We start from the raw sequence: 20,803 nt of genomic DNA, 5'->3' as shown, positions 1-20,803 counted from the left end.
TTTCTCCTGGCTGAGGCTGGCTCTGCCTGAGAGATGGAAACACTGCCATGGCAACCCTGGATTCTGGCCACTGCTCCGTCTCAAGTTGAATCCTTTCCAGTAATTGTGGAGCAGACCTGAGTTAGGTTTGGAAACTCATCTGTGAATTCCTTCTGGGCAAAGTCATGGAGCTCACTGAGGGAACTGCAGGCCACAGACAGCCTTGCTGGCCGGCCTGGGCTAGGCTCCCCGGGCCTGGGAAATGCAGACAAGCAAGACAAGGCCTGCATCCATGTATGGGAAGTGAGCTAAGACCCACTGGGCAGAGGAGAGGTCAAAGTCAAATATGTGACGTGGACAGAGAGAGCCACACATCACTCCCTGAGACACGAGCACTACTGCAAGTGACCTGGTCTAGCAGAGGCCAGGCAGGCTGCGGACTACCTCCCACCTGCACAGTGGTTCCTGGTCACCCCCTCATCTAAGCCTAGTCTGTGAGCAGGGGCTGGATACCCACTGTGGATTCCTTGGGATCCAAACCAGGGTGAGGAAGTCCAGAGCTGCCAGGAGATCTGCACTGAGCCAAGGCAACACAGTTGAAGGCTGGCGCAGGCTCAGTAAAGACTCTGGATGTCAAGCACTGGAAAACCAGCTCAGGCTAGTTTCGGTGGTGAGTGAATGAGCCAAGAGGGAATGCATGGAGAAGGCAGTGTTGACTTCCACCCTGGTACCCCCAGGGGTTAGTTGGTCCAAGTGTCTTCAGGGCTTAGTTCTCCCTTCCCCCTTTATCGCCTTGGTTTGCCTCTGTCTCAGTCTCTGTGTGGGTGGTGTGGCCACTAGCAATTCTGGGCTCAAAACCATCCCTGAGTCAAGGACAGCAGGAGGGAGAGAAAGCCCCCGAGTGGCAGTTCCTTCCATAGTTAAGCATGGGGTTCCCTAACATAGCCTTCCATGCCAGGCGTGTGTCCAGGAAAGTGGAGCACCTGGGCACGTACAGACACGCACAGGAGTGCTCACAGTGCTCAAAGAAGAAATGGCCCAAGTACCTATCAATGGATGAAGAGAGGAAATGTGGTTTGGTCATGTGCTACAGAGGGACGTTTCAGTCGACAGACCACACATATGTAGTTGGTCCCTTAAGATTGTGTCACTTGACGACATCATCAGGGTCATCTGAGTTTGTGCAACTATGCTCTATGCTGTGTGGCTAGTGACATGTTTCTCAGAACCTATCTCTGTTCATCACTGTGTGACTATATGCCCATACAGTGTAATACTTGGCCACAGAGAGGGATAAAACACCTCTGTCCACAGGAATCCCGTGGTAGGGTGGGGAAGGTTAAGGAATTCTGAACAAATAATATTGACCAGAGGGCATGTGTCCCTCTGGGAGGTCCACTTTCTGTCCTCCCTAATAAGCAGGAGTCTAGGGCTTGGAATAGGGTGGAGGGTCTGAAGGCAGAAACTGGGCTGGGAGTGGAGGATCTGCAGGGTACAGACTGATCAGAGGGGTGGATCCAGGGCCAAACTGAAATCCAGAAACAGAGAACAGCTGCTGAGTCACCCATCTGTTGAGCTGAGCAGAGGTGAACCTGGCACCAGCAGTGGGAGGTGGACAGGGGTGCCAGGCCTGGGCAGCAAGGTCCAGGTCAGAGAGTGAGGCAGAGCCAACTGTGATGGCACTGGCTGGGTGAGGCTGAGGGTTGCAGGTAGGGAACCAGGTGGGGGCTCCCTGGAGATCTTGCCTGTTCCATAGGAAGCAAGGAGGGGAGAAGATGCCCTCATGGGAAGATCTCGGGGAGTGAAGAGTCAGGACAAAGGAGGAGTTACTCTGGGTGGATGATCAGAGGGTTCAGGAAGGAGAAGGTCAGGGCAGGCCCTTGAAGGGTCTGTAGACATCAGCAGTCAGAAAGGCATTGGAAGGTCTTCTTGGCCAGGGAAACAGCTTGAACAGTGTGGAGTGTTGGGAGGGCACCAGAAGGGGAGTGTATGGAAGTCTTTATACTTTACGGGAGAGCATGAAGGTCTTCACACCAGGTGGGAGAGCGTGAATGATTCACATCAGATGGGGAAACATGGAGGTCTTCACACCAGATGGAGAAACCTGGAGGTCATCACACCACGTGGGGAGGGACATGGAAGTCTTCACACCAGATGAGAAAACAGGGAGGTTGTCACACCAGATGGGGGAACAGGTAGGTCTTCACATTAGGTAGGGAACATGGAGGTCTTCACACTAGGTGGGGAACATGGAGGTCTTCACACCAGGTGGGGAGGGTCATGGAAGTCTTCATGCCAGATGGGAAAACATGTAGTTCATACCAGTTGGGGAGCATGGAGGTTTTCATACCAGGTGCTTGGGAAGGACTGGCCAGCCCAGCACCCATTCACCCATCCATCAGTATCTTTTATTCTTTTGTTTTTTATTTGGGCATCAGGTGGGGGAACATGGAGGTCTTCACACCAGGTGAGGGAACATGGAGGTCTTCACACCAGGTGGGGGAACATGGAGGTCTTCACACCAGGTGGGGGAACATGGAGGTTTTCATATCAGGTGGGGGAACATGGAGGTCTTCACATTAGGTAGGGAACATGGAGGTCTTCACACCAGGTGGGGGAACATGGAGGTTTTCACACCAGGTGGGGGAACATGGAGCTCTTCACATTAGGTAGGGAACATGGAGGTCTTCACACCAGGTGGGGGAACATGGAGGTCTTCACACCAGGTGGGGAACGTGGAGGTTTTCACACAGGATGGGGAGCGTGTGGATGCCTATTCACTGGATGGAGTGTAGAATGGTCTAGGAGGGAAGCTTGGGCCCTGAGGTCTGAGCTGTGGGCCCAGGTGTGAGTGGCTGATTCTTTACATAGAGGCCCTAGGCCCTGACCTGAGGTGCAGCAGAAGGTTGGGGCAGGGGACCCCATGCTCCATCAGTACCCACCATAAAGGTGGAGCCAGGGTCTTGACAGGGTCTGCAAGCACTGTTGCAGGGGTCATGGGGATGGGAGTCACATGTGCGCAGCAGAGTAGTGTGGGAAGTTGTTGGCTCGTCCCTGTACCTGTGGAGGTGGTAGGACTGGCCTTCCTGGGTCACCAGGCACCCAGGGCCCGCCTGAGCCAGGGCCAGCCAGCTCTGGAAGGTCTGGTTCTGAGGAGTGGGTGGCCTGGAGCTCAGGAGTGGCCCCACATGCTATCCAGGGCAGCTGTGGGAGAGGACAGAGCTTTCTGGATTCACAGGTCCTTGGGAAGGACCAGCCAGCCCAGCACCCATTCACCCATCCACCAGCATCCTTTATTCTTTTGTTTTTTACTTGGGCAGCAGTTACCTATGAAGTGCTGCGTCAGGGCCCGTGGCAAGCAGGCAAGGTCTTTGCACGTCCCTGTGGAACTCCCAGCCTGCAGTGGGGGCAGACAAGCTCTTCCTTACAGAGAGATGGTGGCAGCAGGGGGCTTCCAGGGAGCGGGTGGGGGCGTTTATCCCTGATTGGAGGGTGGTCAGAGAAGACTGCCTGCAGGTGGTGACAGGCAGGCAGGACCTGAAAGGCCACGAGGAAGGAGCCTCCTGAAGGGGTGGGGAGGGATGTCTGCAGTAGAGGGAACAGCCCAGGCCTGGGGGCAGAGAGAGGAGCCCAGGTCGTGTTGTGCTCCAGGTCTTGGCTCGGCAGCTGAGTGAAGTTTGATCCCTGTCTCTGCCTGGACATGGACTGCTAATCCCTCTCCTGGTGGAAGGCCTGGGGTGGCTCTGCTGTAGGCCTGGGGTGTCAGCCTGACTCCTGAGGGGGCCGACTCTGGCACTGAAGCCCCAGGGTGCTGTGGGGACCTGTGGCCGGAGCATCTGCAGCTGCAGGACAGGACCCGGCCTCAGGAAGCCTGGAAAAAGGTGGTACATCTAGCAAACGTGTGCAGCCAGGAGGCCCGGCGGGGCCAGGTGCTGGGACGTGAAGACGACACCTGGGAACCTGAAGACGACAGATGTCCCCCCTCATACAGCATGGTGGAGGGACTGAGGCTAGGGCTGGGAGAGCTAAGCTGGGCGTTCCATGGGGCGGCTGGGGGGCGCCTGTTCCTTGGCAGGACTGCACCTGCCAGCAGCCCGGGTGCAGATGAAGAGCACTGAGGTGCATCTCCCTCCTGTGCTCGGGTGATTGAACTCGCCTCAGCCCCACTGGGCGCGTTTCTGCAGATGAAAGACGACACAGTATCAAACATTAACCAGCTGCAGGGCCTGGCAGGAGGTGTGCCGCTACAGGCACCCAGTCTGGCCTGGCCTCCTGCCCATGGTTCCTGCCCAGGCCCAGCCTTGCTGGCCGAGGATCAAACACAGGCAAGGTGTACCCAGGAAGGGGAGCAGTGGGCGAGACCTTCTCTGCACACCCCGCAACCTGCGAGCTCAGCTGTGCCAGAAGCTGTCCACTAACCGGCACACCAACGAGGCCAGCTGCCAGGGAGGTAAGCAGGTTTTGGGTGGCAGGTCCTCTTCCAGGCAGGGACATGTGCCTTCTGCATTTTCATCTCCTCCGCAGATCCTTGAAGCTTAAGGCCTGCAGTGGGCCTGGTGCAGGGGAGGGGACCGATACTTCTCTTTTGATCATGGGCAGTACTTAGGAAGCTGCCAGCTGCAGGGCTGGGACCTACTTGCTGCCTCTGGACCTGCTGCTCTGAGCTTGCTGCTGGGTCAGGTCTGCATCCCTGTGTCTGAGGAGCCCACCATGCCTCTCCCTCCATGGAAGTACATGGAGGGACCCCTGGAATCCTGCAGGGTAGATGTGAGGCTGGCTCTTGGTGACATGGGCTTTGATTTGCTTTCTTTGTAGTATGGGGGGGTGTCTCTGTGCCCCTTGTGGCTCATCTGTGGCATCAACCTGAAGGAAGGATTTGAAGGGGGCAGCTGGGAGACTTTTTGTCTGCAGTTTTGGCTCTGAAAGATGGTGTATGCAGAAGGGACCAATGGCCCCCAAATCTCGGATAGGGTCACAGGGGAAGGTGGGGCACTTGGGGCAGGCAATGAAGGGTGTACGCTAGAAGGCTGGGCAGAAGAAGATGGTGGGTTTTTATGAACTGCTAGCAGATCTCCTGCAAGAGCGTGTGGGTGGAGGTGGCAGCATCAGGCCCATACTGTAGGACTTTGCAGGCGAGAGATCAGACGAAGGAGGGAGCCACAAGTTCAGGAGGGGACCCAGCTCTTTGCGCGTCAACAAGGTCCCAGCTGGAGGATGACTCGGGGTGCCCTGGGGAGCTGTGTGCACTCTTGGTGAGAGGGTAGATTGGGGGTGTATTCTGACCAGGCGACCTATTAACTGGGCAAGTGGCCCAGGCAACTTGTGATTCAGTTTCCCTATCATAGGGATACTTAAGCTCCAAAACAGTACTTCCCTGCCCTCGAGTACTTCCTGTGTGCTGGGTCCTGGGGGTAGGCATGCTTTCATTTTGTGGAGAAGTCAGACAAGGCCGTGGGAAAGGCCGTGGACTCACCTACACCTGGAGACTGAAATCGAACCTGGCCTGTCTGGCTTCAAGTCAGGGTCCCCTCTCTCACACCATGTGGTTCTAGTGTGGTGCCTTGCTCTGCACCTGGCAGGTATTAGGTGCTCAGTAAATGTTAAGGGGATCCTTCCCCTCTGTCCTCTTCTTCCCCCCTTTCCTCCACCCCTGGGTGCATTCAGGTCAACACCCTTAGGGGCCTCATTTGCTCCTGCTCCTGGGCATGGGCGAAGGTCCCCTTGTGCAGGGCAGCCCTATTATGGGCAGTGGGTCCCCACCCAGTGGCCGCATCTCCCACTGCCCAGGGAGAGGCTGTGTGGCGAGTTCTTGCTAATAGATGTGAATGGAAAGACACACGTCATAGGCAACATGGTTAAAACATGGGTGTGCTGTCCCTCAGAGAGCACGCCAAAGGCCACGTGGGGCAGGATCGCTGGAGCCGGGTGCCGGAGAGTTCGGGGAAGGCTTCCCCACCAGGAGCAGATGCTGCGCATGCCCTGAGACGGAAGCTGCTACTGAGATTCTGGGTGGATCTGTGGTCACAGGTAGCATGGCCTTGACTGTCCAGGGGGCTTCAGAGATGAAGACCAGTGGCCCCTCCTTCCTTGGGGGAACAGGGTAGGAGGAAAAAGGCAAAGGCGTGAGAGCTGGGCTCAAGTGGGTGACGCCTCAGAGTAGCAGGAAAGGACGGGGACCTGAGGGCTGTTTCCTCAGGGATCAGGGGAGAATTAGAGTGTGGCCAGGCGGAGGACGCGTCAGAGCTGCTAAGGAGAGGAGAGGGAGCCCCCCTGAGCAGAGACGAGAGCTGAGGCCCAGGAGAGGGGTGTGAGGACCTGGGGTAGTGGGGCCAGAACTTGCAAGGCTGAAGAGGTGGGCTAACTGTGCAGGCGGTGGGGGCTCTTGGGGAGAGCATGACGGACACGCATTGCTTTATGCAGGTCCTTCCAGTGGAGCAGGAAACGCTAGATATGGAAGAGGATGGAGTGTGTGGAAGGGGAGAAGCCCTAAGAGGGCAGAGCCTCAGGACCTGGGGACAGAGGGACAGTGAGGAAGGGAAGACGGCAGTGTGAAAGGCCTTCCTTCCCTCTTCCAGCCTGTGCAGACAGGGAGCCCAGGAGGGGACAGCAGGACGTAGAGGAGATAGTGCCCAAGTCTGTTGACCCCAAGGTGGATAAATGGCCCTTCCTGGGGTCCAGGTGGGTTCTGGTGGATAAATGGCCCTTCCTGGGGTCCAGGGCTCTGCCCCTCTCTTTGGAATGTCCTGGGCCTACCACGGCCAGCTGGCTCAGGACACACTGAATCTCTAGGGTCCCCAGAATGCCATGGCAGCTCAACCCATGCCACCTGTCCCCGAGGCCTGGCACCAACGCTGGTTTGGGGAGGGAGGCACTCTGCAGTCTAAAGTGTAGGGCGAAGAGGCGAGGAAAGTGCTGAACTGTTGTTTTCGTGTTGCTTTTAAAACATCTACAGGGTGTGCTGCGCCTTTCTGTGCTTGTGAGAAATCTGCCTCGTAAACAGGTTCAAAAATAATCCCTCTCATGGATCTGTGCCGGGCTCACCCTCCACGGGGACAGGGTGTAGATGTTGTGCACGGCCTGCGGGTCCAAGCTGGGCAGGAAAGGAGAGGACAGGCTTGGGTCACTGCTGGAGGGACGGGGTGAGACTTGGAGAGCTTTGTGGTAGACTGTGAGGAACAGCAAGTGACAGGCCAGCACACCAGGGGCTTAGGCCTGGAGGACAAAAGCCAAGCAAGACAGCCAACCGGAGGGGGTGGAGGTGATGTCATGTGCACCCCAATTCCATGAGGACCTCAGGGCTCCCAGGCAGACCTGGCCCTGCCCTCTCACCAGGTCTCCTGGTTCATCAGCAGCCATGTCACACTGTCCCTGCTGGCCCCTGCTGGCCCCTGCTGCAGGGTGGGGGTGGGCCTGACCCTCCAGCGAGAGCTGTTTCCTTCATGGCTGCAGCACAGACAGACTGAACAGCCTGGACCAGCTTGTTCCCAAGCCTGTCCCTCCTCCTGCACCCCGGCTGGGTTGTCAGCACCCGTCCCCCACCTGCTGGGCATGCCCAAGGCCTCTCTGCGCTGCATCTAGTCAGCTGCCAGGGCCTGCTGACGCCACCCTGGAAGTGTCCTCTGGGGCCTCCATCCTCTCCTTTTCTGTAGCCGTGGCCTGTTGGGGCCCCACCGTTCTCCCCAGGGAACTAGTCACTGTGACAAACCTCTCCCTCCACCATGCTCCCCAGGGGACAGGCCTGAAAGCCCCTCTGTACCTCTGACCATCACACTGGTGCTTAGAAAGCTTCCTTCACCTACAGTCCCAGCTGCTCAGGAGGCTGTGGGAGAGGATCCCCGGGCCCAGGGGTTCGAGACCAGCCTGGGCAACTTAGTGAGACCTTGTTTCTCAACAAGTGAACAGCTGCAGGCCTCTAGTCCCCGCGACTCGGGAGGCTGAGGCAGGTGGCTGGCAAGTTCAAAGCCAGCATCAGCGACTTAGCAAGGCCCTGTCTCAAAATAAAAAGCAAAAAGTGTTGGGATGTGGTTCAGTGGTTGAGCACCCCTGGGTTCCATCCCTGGTGCCCCAAACAAACCAAAAAACTCCCAAACAGCAACACAACCTTCCTTAGCCCCTTGGTGTCCGTGTGAATTTCCTGTTCTTTTTGGCTGGGCTTCTTGGGTTTCCAGGTCTCCCTTTATTCCTGGAACTTGGCTCCACTCTGGCCCCCAGTCTCACGGGCGGGTGGGGCTCGCCACTTTTTGCCATCTTTCTGTTTGGGACGGTGAGTGAACAAGGCCTGCCCATGAGGGGGGTGGCACTTCCCAGAGGGGGGCATCTTCATATGTGAGTGACGTGGTGCATCCACTGGGTGGGGTTGGGAGGAGCGTGTGTGTGTGTGAGAGAGAGAGAGAGAGAGAGAGAGAGAAGATCCTCTAGAAGCCTGGCTTGGGGCTGCAGCCTTGGAAAGCATGTCAGTCCCCCTTGGCACCCAGGCCCAATGGGAGGGGGTGGTCCGAGGTCCACAGGGAGCTTGGGTCCGAGCAAAACTGCTCGCCTCATGGCCAGAAAGCAAGGAGAGCGAGGAACCAGGGTCCTCAGTCCCCTTCAAGGGCACAGCTCTAATGACCCAAGACCTGCTATCAAACTCCTCCGAGAGGCTCTCCCCTTCCCAAGACCCCACCCTGGGAAGCAAACCTTCAACACATGGGCTTTGGGGGACACTTAGATCAGAAGGAGAGCACATGTTTCAGTTACTGTTGCTGTAATGAGCTGCCCCAACCACTTACTGAAGTAGCCATTTTATCTTGCACATGGATGTGGGTGAGGGATCTGGCCACAGCCTGAAAGAGCTACATGCCACTGCTCTGTGGTGACCAGGGCTTTGTTGGGAAGTCTTGGGACTGATGACGTGGAGTGTTGATGTCTGGGGGCTGGAATCCCCTGGAGGGCTCTTCCCTCACGTCTGCCAGTTGGCATCACCTGTGAGCTGGTGTCCCAGCAAGGCCTGTTGGTCTTCTCCGCGTGGCCAGGTGCTTCCTGGTAGCTGGGCTTCAGTGGAGGCCCAGGCTCCACCGACTGCGGCACAGCCTGACCAGGTGGGGGACGGCTGCCTCGCAGGACCTAGCCTTGTGGTCACTTTGCATCACCTCTGCTACGTTGTACCCCCAAAGCCGTCTTCTCCCCACCAGGTTCAAGGGGAGGGAAAGGAAATGGACTCCACCTTGATGGGGGTGCAGCCAGTTTCCAGATGAGAGGGCTGGGCGGCAGATGCACCACAGTCACTCTTAGTGCAATCCGCACAGGTCAAGTTTGAGGGCACCTCAGGATGTAAATCCTAAGGGTGCAGGAATGGGTCCGATCTCTGGATTTTGAAAGACGTTTTTTTTTTTTTCTGGGTCACAGGAATCATTGCTAGGTGACATTTGCAGGCCCCTATCCCTCTGGGACCTCTGCATACCCACTGAAATCCCAACTTTGCCCACTCACATTTCTCCCCCCTTTATAGGCAATCAGCTGCACCCCGAGGAAACATTGTTTGTAATTTTTATGACATATGTTGATGGCAAAGAATTCATTAACAGGAGGATGAGCCACAGCTGCAGGTGCTGGTCCCCTGTTAATGGAGTAGAGTTGTCAGACAAAATCCAGGCGGTCCCCTTAATGTGAGATTCCGGTGGGCCACGGACGCTTTGTAGTGGAATCACCTGCCACGGTTACAAAGGCCATATCCTGAGTGTTCAGCTGGTGAATTGTCACAAAGAGAGCAATGCCACCAGCACCCCGATCAGGAAGCACAATGTTCCAGGTTCTCCAAATGCTCCTCACATCCCCTTCCAGGGACTTCCACCGTCCTGAGTTTTAACCGCAGGGCTGGGTTTCGTGCTTTTGAATCTCACACACAGTAAAGGGACTCGCACAATTTGCATTACATTTCTGGCTCCTTTGCCTACCATTATACCTGCGAGACCCATCCACAGCAGTAGTTCATTTTGGATAATGTGCTGTATGGGACAGACGTGCACTAAAAGCACAATGGTCATTTGTCTGACATTCTAATTTAATTGGGCGGGCATCCTTTGTTTTGTCTGGCAATCCTGTTCCATTTTCCAGTCAATGGACACTTTTTAGTTTCCAGTCTGGAGCTTTTTGGAATAAAGCTGTCACAACATTCTCGTCGGTGTGTTTGGGTGAACATATGGCCGTGTTTCTCTGGGGTCTTTACCTAGCAGTGGAGTTTCTGAATCATTGGGCATCCATGTGTTCAGGGTAGTGCATGTGATGAGCAGGATTCCAAATGGTACCAGTTTATATGAAGCCAGCGGCAACTGGAAAGTTCTGGGGGCTCTACCTCCTAGCCAACACGGGGTGTTTTCTGATTCCTTTAGCCAGCTAGTGGGGTGTTCTGACTTCATTCTGGTTTTAATTTGCATGGCCCTCATGACTCCTGAAGCGGAGCGCCTTATTGCGAGCTTGGTGACCCTCTGGGTCTCCTCTTTTGTAAGGTTCTGAGCTGTGTGTCACCTGCTGTCCTATGGAATGCCTGCCTCTTAAAAATAGGTCCAAAGGCATTTCTTCCATAGTTTGGCTGTAAGGTATTTGTCAGGGACATTTTGAATACATTCTCTTGGGGGGAGTTTTGAAGAACACATGAGAAGGGATTCCTGGTTAGTTTGTGGGTCCTGTGGGTAACTTAGAGGAGGAATCAGGTGGGAAAAGGATTTACTCAGAATGCTACAGACAAGGCATTGGATGTCCTCTGCTGGCCTTGGAGAAGTGTAAGTGAAGACCAGCCTTTACTCATTATGGCACTGCACCACTTGAGGCCCAGAGACAGTCAGATTTTGGCATCAGAGTGTAGACAGATTGCTCATGTACTGAGCTTATAATGTATCTTTAGAAATTTAAGCTGGGAAGCACTACCCAGAAATTGTATATGTGTGTATTAGCTTCATGTTACTGTAACAAAATACTTGAGGCAATGACCTTATAAAGTGAAAAGTGGTATTTAGCTCACAGTTTGGATGTTAAAGTCTAAGCTCAGTTGGTCCCATTGTTTGACCTCTGATGAGGGCAGCAGATGGCAATGGCGGGAACCCATGTTGGAGTGAGCAGTCACATCCTGAGCCAGGAAACACGAGAGACTGAGTGATTGGGGTCCCACGATCCCTTTTTGAGGGCACACTTCCAATGACTTAAGGACCTCCCTCGGGCACCACCTCCCAAACATCCACAGGACTCCCCAACACTGCCATCTGGAGATCAAGCCTTCACTTATCCTGACCACAGCCATATCCCAGCAGATACTCCACTCGCGGTGGGCAGAGGGCGCCCCTAAGGGAAGGGCCATCTTTATTTTTCATACAGGGATAAATACCCAGAATACATTTTTGATAAGAATAAAACATTCTGAATTTGAACACTAGTGACAACCAGAAGCGACACTTAATTCATAAATCAAGTCTCCACAGCAGGCGATATTGATGGTAATTCTTGCTGGGGAAATATTAAAATTCGTAAGAAGCGTAAATGCTGTAACACAAAATGCTATAGTCCCTGGTCATAATTGATGGCTTCCTTTTGGATATATTGAATAAATTAATTTCATGGCTATACAGATGACATGAATATGCTTTTATAATTAATTTAGTTCTAAGAGCTGCTTGGGGTGTCAAGGTTTCCTTGCAGGGAGGAAATGGCTCAAGGAAAAGGTGATACATGAAGAATAATTTGGAATCAAAATAAAGAATAGAATTCTAATGGGAAATGGCAGGCTTAGCGCCTTCCTGTTGTAAATGAAAATCCACTGGGGACTGGCTTGGAGGTGGTGTGGAGGGCAGGACTCTGTGTTTCCAGTATTGCTGTGTTTGCACTGGGATTTCTTATGCCCCAGTCTGCAGCATGATGGAAATCGTCCCTTGTCCAAGGGATCATGGAGCTATCTCAGAATGCCAGCCTTCTGTGTCCACACTGGCCTTGGCAGTGCCCCTCTGAGGGGCCCTGGCAGGGGCATTGAATGATCAAGGACACCAGCTTCCTGCAAAGCAGTGTATCCCCTCCCACCTGAAAGCTCCACACCAAAGCCAATCCCAACGCCCACTGACCGTTCCTTCTCTCCAGACTCTGAGCTGGGTTCTCTGCATTCATTTTGTGGATGAAAATGGCTTCCTCTTCTTTTAACTCATATGAAAGAACGCAGGGTCGTTGGACATTCTTTTGGAATCCAGTGCAATTGATTCAACCAGGACCTCAGGCCTGGAGAGCTCTGTGCCCTGCGCTCCTTCCTGTTCAGGAGTGCCATGCAGGCTGCAGCCTCATAGCCTGGGTGGACACTGGGCCATGCACCATTTTTTCAAAAGTTTTCCATTTTCTCAAAAGGACCCTAAATGTGGAGAGGTGCTTTGTGTGGAGAGAAGCTTTTCTGCTCTCCCCTCTCCCAAGTGCTTGAGTAAAGAAAGTGTAGGGACTCAAGACACTCTCTGACTTAAAAATGCTATTTCATTAAAACCCCTGCAAGCTGTCCCTCAGGTGCGGTTGTGGGGTGGGGAACAGCGTTTCTCTAGTCTGAGGAGCATGAGTGCGGAGGTGGCTCACGCACAGTGAGCATCCATGAGCTGATGTCAAACAACTGGAATGACGGACCAGGAGAAGGATCCCCAAAACCCAGTTTCCCCCAACTACATGCTTCATCAGTGAGGTCACTGTGATGGAGACCTGGCTACCCACCAGGTTTGGGGAGTGTGCCGGGGGCTGTGAAGTGTGCCCATGTGAGTGCACAGGTCTCATCTTTAAACAAAAGGAGGAACACTCCTTTAGTTCCCAGGAACCCGGCCTAGTCAGGGAATAAGCAGGCCCAGGCCAGGGTGGCCCTGATCAACTGGCACCTGGACCCTCTTGTATGCATGCTTGGAATTAGGGCAAGTTAGTGCCCCTGCAGAAAGCTACTTTCTTATACACATGGGAGGACACCTGTTCCTTGGGGTGCTGTTGTACTGTGGGACAGAGTACACTAGTCCAGTGCTGACTCTGTGACCTGACCCATGAGCTCCTCCCTGCAGCAACTGGTGTGAACCAGCGCACCATGGGGAGGGAAGGGCTCTTTCAGGCGACCACCCCTGAACAAAGTGGGGTGAGGGACCAGAGGCTCTGCGTGCATCAGAGTCACCTGTCCAGCCCATCACCCCTGACCTCTCCCACAGCATTTCTCAATAAACCCCATCTCACATCCCAGCTCTGGGTGTCCCCCTTGGTCACTTGGCAACCCACCCCCTGCTCCAGCACGACGGGGTGGTAGATGGAGCAGCGTGTGTGTGTGTGTGTGTGTGTGTGTGTGTGTGAGAGAGAGAGAGAGAGAGAGAGAGAGAGAGAGAGAGAGAGAGAATATGCAGGGGTGGATGGACTCTGTGGTCCAGCCCCAAGGAAGAGGACACTTCCTTCTCTGCTGACCTTCTTCCCCACCATCTTCCTCCTCTACTGCCCTGAGCTCCTTGCTAGCAGAGCAGCTCTGGGTTCCTCATGGAGGCCTCTCAGCCCCACTGCTGTGGGGAGGATCAGCTGCCCTCCAGAGCCAGCACTGCCTCTCGTGGACAGGCAGCATGGTGACCGCGAGTGGCCGGCAGCTGCCAACAGGGAAGCTCCTGCTCCCCCCCCCCCTTGAGGATGGTCTGGACCTCTTGGTTCTCTTCATATCACAGAACGCGGCAGAAAGGGTGGGGTATGGCGCCCAAGCTTCAATTGCAATACCGTCCTGGTTCCCTCTCTGTTTCTTTGACCTTGAGTCACAAGCTGCCACACTGTGAGGATGCCCAAGTGGAGAGACCTTGTGCCCTGAATTGTGCACCTGCTAATCCACGTGGGGCCCCAGGACACAGGCAGGGACAGAGACTAGATGGCCATCCATGAGCCAAGGAGAGTGGCTTCAGAAGAACTGGCCCTTCAGGTGCCCTGTCTCAGACGTCCAGCCTGAGAGGTGAGACCGCGGATGCCCGCTGGTCGAGATGCCTGGTCTGTGGTATTTGTTAGAGCAGCCCCGGGGACAGACAGAGCTGGAATCCGTGCCAACAAGCTTGGAAGCTGATCTAGCCTGCCAGCAGCCATGCGTGAGTGTAGGGGCAGGTTTCCAGCCCAGTGGGGCCCCGAGTCGCGCAGTCCTGGTGGACGGATCTCCTGTGGGCTCCTGGGAGAGCCTGGGCCAGAGGCACCCAGTGAAGCCTCGTCGGGACCCTTCTTTGTGTGTGTGGTGCTGGGATTGAGCCGGGGACCCTGTGCTCCACCCTGGACTCTGTCCCCAACCTCACATCTGGATTCTTGGTCCACGGGGTATCTTGGCTGTACTGAGGGGTAGTAAATATTGGTTGTTTCAACTGTTAAGTGTTGGGGTAATTTGTTCTGTAGCAAAAGAAAAGGAATATTCCAGGGTGACATATTTTATTAACAAAACCAGGGCACTTCTGAGGATAAAGAGACTCGAAGATATAAATTAAAAATTGATATGTTTTGGAAATCTTTTTAAAATTTAATCTTTTATTTGTTATTAACACATATTAATCGTACATATTTTGGGATTCAGTGTGATATTTCCATATGTGCATGCAGCATGAATGATCACATGATCACTCTTCTCTACCAGGGCCCCTCACCCTCTCCTCTGAAAAATTTATTTTCTTGATTAATAAGTTGATTTTTATTATATTGGTTCTATAAATGGTTCTTGTAAAGGCCATTTTTAACATCAAAAATTCTTTCTAAGGCAAAAGTAGCACATAGTCCTGTACAATAAAGTAAAATTTAAATACACCCCTTTAGTCTGATTATCTGAATATTAAAAAGAACACAGAAAACTCATGTATTTCAATCCATACCTATCTCTAATGTGGTGTCAACGGTGTAAAAAATTTTCCTCAATATGATGTCATCATTTGTTATTTTTACAATAAATTTTTCTATAATCTTCTTTTTTTTCAAACAGATATTTAATAAGAGCTCTGTGTTCCAAGCATTTCTAAGTTCTGGAGATACAAAGATAAACTAAGGAGGCACAATTGTGGTCTCTAGGAGAAAGACAAAGATCAAACAAGAAAACAAAGGAAAATATATAATTGCAGCTTGTAATAACAATGTTAGGAAAGAAACAAACTGGAACAATGATAGAGAGTAACAGGGACTTTTCTTCTTGAAAATACAAAGAAGGGTTCATTAAAAAGATGACCATTAAGCAAAAACCTGAAAGAATTATTACAGTCCTGCTTCCACAGCTGCAAATACACTGCCGCCATATATCTTAAAAGCCACATAGTTTCCCTTCCCTGTCGTGTTCCAGTTCTGTGTCAGAGTTGGATTCAGCCTGTAGGTTGTTACCCTTTCCAACTAATGAGGGACCCTAACACTTACCCCATAATCTTCCTTAAAGAAACATTTGTGGTTAGTAAATTTGAAATCATTGACCTCTTCAGTCTACTCTTCATTGTGGATCATAATGTTTGTAATTGGGAAAGTACTCTCCATACAGTTGTGGAGGTACCTGGTCAGCTCAGGGCAGGGGGAGGGTCTTCTCAGCACAGACGTTCTGGCATGGAAATGGGAAACGCACAGCTTAGACATTTTCCAAGGAACTTGTCGCCTACTTTCAGAGCACTTTTCTACAATAAATATTTTTACAAGATGAAACTCATCCAACGGAGATCTTTATTTGTGATTTTGGGGAATGGTGCATTAAATTAAGGTGCTGCAAAGGGACAGGCTTCCTCAGTTTCGTGTCCTTCCGGGACAGCACATAATTTTTTCTAATTAAAATAGGAGTTCCATCAAAGGAGTCTTCTTTTAGGTCAGTATATATATATATACATATATAAAACACCTTTCTATAAAGGTGTTTTCAGATTGAGGTCTGATCGTTTAAGAAATTGAGCTTTCCTTTAGTTTTTAGGGGTTTTCTTTAATTTTTTCCCAGTGTCTCTGTCTGCACACTTTGTGGCTAATGATGCAATTCTTTCAAAGCTTCAAAAGCTGGAGGTCTGGGTTAAGGCATGAAGAAGCATGACATTTTGTTTCTTGTTGTTGTTTCTTAATCAGCTTTGTTACAATTCTTCTTTTGGAACACATGTGTATGATATAAAACGTGTAAATGTTGGCTGCGATAGCTTCCCTTAAATTGGTGAAATATCATGGCCAAAACGGAACCAACCAGGGCACCATCACTAATCCTGAGTCCATGTCTGCTTCGTGAGATGCCCACCACCTCCAACACAGGGAGGGCACGTCACCATCACATGGGGATCTGGTGCTCAGAGCTAGGGGCACAGTGACTGAGCTGGGACCAGGATCCTCATGGTTCTAAAGTCTGGGAACAGCATCGTGAGAGGAAGGGGCCTGGGGTTTCAAGACAGGCTGAGAATGGACATGAAGTGTTCCCCAAAAGTTACTGTGTTAACGCAGGAATATGCAGAGAGTCCAGAAAGTTTGGATTGTGAGAGCTATAACCCAAGCAGCCCATCTTAGTGGCTAACTGCGCGGCAACTATAGGCAGGGGGAGGGGCTGGAGGTGGTGGGTCACTTGGAGTGGGCCTCAAAAGGGTTCCTCTGCCTTGAGACTCCCCACCCCCTGTTTCCCGGCCACCATGAGTAGAAAAGTGGGTTCAAAGCAATGAGCTGGTTGACCATGGACTGAAGCTCTGAAACTGTGAGCCGTAGGTTGTTGAGTCTTGTCAGGTACTTTTGTCCCAGCCATGCAAAGCTGAGTGCTACAGGCTGGGATGGACGAGTAGACAAGACCTGAGGGCTGAAGGAAGAGGAAGGGGTGATACTGGTAGAGGGGCCATCATAGAAACAGAGGTGTGTGTGTGTGTGTGTGTGTGTGTGTGACAGCTGGGCAGGGCCAGGATGTGTGGAGTCTGAGGCAAGTCTTGGAAATAGACATCTTTCTAGCCTGAGGGTAAATGTGCAAGCCTGTGCACCAGTGTCATTGCCCAAGAGGCTGATGACACAGCAGGGACAACTAGTTTCCATAGAAAGAATAGGAGGAAGCAGAGTTCAAGTCCTGCTCCATTTGGACACAAGGGTGTGGAGTCTCCCTCCCTCCCACCCTCCATCCATCCATCCATCATTACACCGACTAAACTCCTCTATGTTCAGGCCCTGAGGAGTCCTGGATGGAGTGAACAGGCTGGAGCCCCTCACCAACATTGCCCCTTGCCTCTCTGACTCCTCCCAGTGGCCCATGAGATGCCCTCTGTGAGTGGCAGCTGTCCATGTCATTGTCCCAAGCCCTGTTGTAGGCTCTAGCTTGTCTATTTGCAGCCATGGATCTAGGTGTTACTCCAACATGGGTGTGAACCTTAGTGACCTTGAGCTTACCTCTCCAAGCCTCAATTTTGTCCCATGTGCAGCTGGGACAATGACTCTTCATAACTTACCTTTCTAAGCCCCACACAGGAGCAGGACTGTTTGGTGGGGTCACGACACCCATGTGGCAGGGTGCCTGTGAGGGTCAAAAGTGGAACTGAAGGGTGGTGTTTATGCGCTGCCCCGCTGGGGTGGTCACTGGCTTGCTGTTGGGAAGCTCCTCCAGGCTTGGCAGCTTCCCCAGCATCAGTATTGAAGCCGGTTCCCTGGCCGTGGTGGAAAGCTGGGCCCTGGGTCTCAGTGCGAGGCCTCTCCGTTCTGCCCTCTCTGTACACCCTGGGTTGTGCAACCTGAGCTGAATGTCATGGCCCAGGCCTGGGGGCCGTCTGCTTCTTGGCCCAGAAGAGAGCGGGAAATTGCTTTCCTAAACAAGAATGTGGGACGGTTCCGACACCTTCTCCAGATGAGAAAGGGTTTATGAGGCAAAGTCACACCTCTGCTGAACTCTGGCCTGAGGAGAGGGCCTGCTTCAGAGGAAATGGGGACAGGGAAAGAACAGCTAGGCAGAAAAGCCATTGCCAAAGACACCCATTGTCAACTGCCAGTTCTAGGATCTGCAGAAAGGGATGGCTGGTTGTCCCAGCACAGGCGGTGATGCCCAGAAGTTCTGATTATGTGCGTGGAGGGGACTTTGACTTGCTGAGCACAGCCAGCCTTGGCTGCAGCAGCAATGGTCCCAGCAGCTGCTCAGAGAAACACGTTTTGGTGCTGAGTTTGCTGGGTTACTGAGCACAGTTCAGATTTTGCAAGTAAAATGGATTTCGTGTCATTCAAGCTCGCCTGGAATCACAATCACCTTGTGCGGGTAAAGCCTGCTCCCCGAGCTTTGCTCTGGGCGGTCTGCTCACTCACTCGCAGGCTCAGAGACCATGGCAGCCTCACATTGTCCAGGAGATGCGGTTTGGAAGCATTTCTGTCACCTGGCTTGCAAGTGGTCCTCCTGCTGGCCAGGGAGGTGGGCAACCCGGGAGCACGTCATGCCAGGAAAGACTGGTGGGGGGGGCTTCGTGCACCTGCCACTGCACCAAGTCCCTGTGGTCAGAAGGACCCATTCTTTGTCTAATGCTCTTTTGCCACCAGCTTGGAATTTTAATAATTTCATGTTCAAACCAGTGAAGTTGGATGGAGCCACAGAGCAGGCACATTAGCACAGGAGATTCGCACAGAGCACACCAGGCTTGCTTCTTGTAAACTTATTTGCATATCATCTTCTCATTGCCACCTAAGCACAAAATTCTGGAGGACTCAACATGTGGGAGCTCAGCGACACTCCAACAGAATACGAGGGCATATATCACATCCACATCTGAGCGAGTGGGCGCTCAGAACTGGTTATGAATGCAGCAAAAAAAACCTTTGAAGAAACACAAGAGTGCTTACTCTGCTTCGCTGTTGGCCAATTGCTTACATCGAAACTGATGACACAGAAGAAAAGGAAGAGAGGTCAACTGTGCATTTTTTTCTTCTCAATTCTTCCTTACTCATCAGTAAGCGAAGGCCGAGTGTTGGTAGGATGATTCTTTCAAGGAGTGAGATTAAAAACGGAAGATGGTCGAGTTGCTTCCGCGTAGCGTTTGCACTGCTGTGGTGAGGACAAAAATATATTTGCATATATAAACTATACAATATGAACCATGTAATTTTGATGATTCCACTTATGAGTTAAATGTTCCTATATTTGCATTTAAAACTGCATGGCACAATGTAAGGATGAATAGTAAAATTCATGCTAGTAATTAAAAATTTTAATTTTCTTTACTTAAAATGGCATCAAATAGCAAATAAAAAACACCCCAACAAGATGAGAAAGATAGGCTGTAAAAGAAAGGAGAAAGCTTTGCACTTTAGTAACTTTGATGATATTTTCCACCTGCTTTTTTGAACAGAGGTCCCACGATTCATTTTAAATAAAGGAGACCACACTTGTGAGACAGCCTGGCAAAGTGATCAGAGACCGAGAGGATAAGCAGCCCACCCACACCCCAGAGCTCTTCTGAGAGGAGCCAGGGGAGGATGCTGGATTTGAAGGAGTCTAGGAGCAGGATGGATGGTGATGACGGGGATGATGATGATGATAGTGGTGGTGATGGTGATGGTGAAGATGATGGTGATGGTGAAGATGATGGTGATGTTGGTGATGATGGTGATGGTGGTGGTGGTGGTGATGGTGATAAACTAAAATTATTGAATTAAGCACCATATATGCTCATGCTGTAGTTCATGCATCTTTATGACAGCTGGGTGGGGCAGGGCAGGAATAATTACCTTACAGTTTTCAGAGACAGAAACCATGACTTTGAAAGATTGAACAATCTTTCTGAATCACTGGACAGGCAAGCAATGTGGCCAGTCACCGTGGACCTTCAGACTCCAGTTGCCAGCTTCTCCGCTCTCCTACTTACTCGGGGGAGCACACTGATCTCCTGTCTTTGTCTCCTTGGGTCTCAGGCTCCACCTGGTAAGAAGTGGGGTCATTCATTTTACTTATTTATTTATTTATTTTTCTTTTTTAAAAAAGAATTGTGAGTTCCTGCTCCTGGATTAATGCAATGGTGTCCTTTAACTGGTCACACGTCCTCTCATGCCCTTCCACATTCTCCATGCAACAAGATGCCCAACAATCTACTGAAATTGCTCACGTAGTCACGTTCCTCCCTGATCGGGGAGTAAGCCTTCAATGGCTCCCAACACACTTAAAATGAAACGCCAGCTCCTCAGACACAGCCTCGCCCGACTCCCTGCTGGCTGGCTACCTTCGGGCTTCTTCCCCTCCTCTGTGGCTGCTCCTTGAGTCCCCATGTTCTGCCGCATTCACCTCAACCTGCTGAGCTGCCCATCACAGGACCACAGACATTCTGTCCACCTGGGAAGTCTGTCTCCTCCCACTCACTTTTGGCCTCCTGCTTGTCTGCTAATTCATAGCCTCAACATTAAGAGGAGACTCTACATTTGCTCTGTTCAACCTGGTACATAACTGATGCCCAGTAGATGACTCATAATTTCATCTTCTGCTATTCGGTTGGTACGGGGCGGGGGGGGAGAGAGAGAGAGAGAGAGAGAGAGAGAGAATAATACTTCATGAGTAATAAGATGTTTGATCTATGCAGAAATATTGTTTTGAGTTGTGATAAAGACAGTCTTTGTTCCCCTGCAGCCTCCTGGCCCTTCCAGATCATTCTGCATGCACCTAGGTACCAGGAGAGTGATCAAGATGGCACTTTCTTCTCATTCCCAGTCTGGCAGGTGCCTAAGGCTGGACATGGGCCAACGTGGAGGAGAGCAGTGGGCTAGGCCGGGCGGGGCAGGGTTCTGTCTGTTCTGTGCCCCACTCCCACACCCCTCCTCCGGTCTCCAGAGGGCGTGGCTGTTGGGCCACAGCCAGGCCACAGCTTCCTGGGCAGAACTGCCCTCTCTTACTGGACCACATGGTTGAATACAGACTCCT

The 20,803-nt window shown here is 52.1% G+C and overlaps 1 long non-coding RNA gene across 1 annotated transcript; it reads left to right on the top strand.

The window, feature by feature from the left end:
* The first annotated feature begins 4,266 nt into the window (after positions 1–4,266).
* Positions 4,267–20,320, top strand: LOC125612730. The gene is made up of 3 exons (XR_007343203.1): positions 4,267–4,429; positions 19,245–19,408; positions 19,692–20,320. It is a non-coding gene; the product is annotated as an uncharacterized LOC125612730 (long non-coding RNA).
* Positions 20,321–20,803: the final 483 nt, after the last annotated feature.

Source organism: Marmota marmota, unplaced genomic scaffold (assembly GCF_001458135.2).
Source record: "Marmota marmota marmota unplaced genomic scaffold, marMar, whole genome shotgun sequence".
Classification (NCBI taxonomy): domain Eukaryota; kingdom Metazoa; phylum Chordata; class Mammalia; order Rodentia; family Sciuridae; genus Marmota; species Marmota marmota.
The sequence above is the reverse complement of the archived record's forward strand: the minus strand, read 5'-3'. Positions and strand labels throughout refer to the sequence as shown.